Source organism: Marmota monax, unplaced genomic scaffold (assembly GCF_021218885.2).
Source record: "Marmota monax isolate L192 unplaced genomic scaffold, Marmota_monax_Labrador192_F-V1.1 WCK01_AAM20220418_F8-fsc00195, whole genome shotgun sequence".
Taxonomy (NCBI): Eukaryota; Metazoa; Chordata; class Mammalia; order Rodentia; family Sciuridae; genus Marmota; species Marmota monax.
The window spans coordinates 3,176,699-3,177,650 of NW_026691979.1; the positions used below are offsets into that span (position 1 = coordinate 3,176,699).

Sequence of the window (952 nt, forward strand, 5' to 3'; positions counted from 1 at the left end):
TTTTCTTTTCTGTAAAGATGGCATAATAATAATGCCTGCGTCAGAATTGCTGTAGGATAACCTGCTGAAAATGTGTAAAAATGTGTAAATCTTTGGGCCTAAAGTAATACCTGGGTCATAGAAAGAGCACCATAGCTTTTCTTTCTTTCTTTCTTTTTCTTTTTTTCTTATTACAGGAGATCCCTCTTATTCAGTTTCCTTTCCATAATTTTAGTTACTAGGTCAGCTGCAATGCTAAGTTGTTGCATGGAAAATTCCAGAAATAAAGAATTCATAAGTTTTAAATATGTGCTATTCTGAGTACAGTGATGAAATATTGATCCTTCCCATTGAGGAAGAATCTACTGGCCACTAAGAAGATGCTCACGATGCTGTGCTTCACTGGGGAGAGCTCCAGCAGACTGTCACTCATGTCCGCATGCACGCCGCTGATGCGACAGTCTGGGAGTACCTGCAGGAGGAAGACAATGCCCACTTTGTAGTACAGCCACTGCAGACGCTTGATGCCCCACAGGTAATCGCCGGCACCGCTCTGGATAGCAGCCTCCCTGTTACCGGCAAGCGCGCCCCAGGCTCTCCCAGTGACGGTCCAGCTGGGCCTCCCGTGTGCCCCTGGTTGAGGTGGTTGCGGCAGCGCCCCCTCAGATCACCCAGGGCGGCAGCAGGGCCAGCAGGACTGCCAGGAACAGAGCCTCCAAGGCCATCCAGGGCCCCACCATCCTGGCCCAAGGACTGTGTGTCCCTCCAGTGGTCCATGCACCCTGGAAGCCAGGGACCTAGCTGCGCCAGAGGCGGCCCACCGGAGCGCAGGGTCTGAGCCCAGAGGAGCGGCAGAGAGAGGAGCTGGCAGTGAGCAAAGGCCACTTGGGGCTGGAGAGGGACGCGCGGCTGCAGCTGGGACTCCACCAGACAGTGTGCGCCTCACTGCGCGCCAGTTATGCAGGTTTTAAAG

At 53.0% G+C, this 952-nt stretch overlaps 1 pseudogene; it reads right to left on the reverse strand.

The window, feature by feature from the left end:
- Nucleotides 1-280: 280 nt before the first annotated feature.
- On the reverse strand, nucleotides 281-719 carry LOC124094156 (fibroblast growth factor 4-like; annotated as a pseudogene).
- Nucleotides 720-952: the final 233 nt, after the last annotated feature.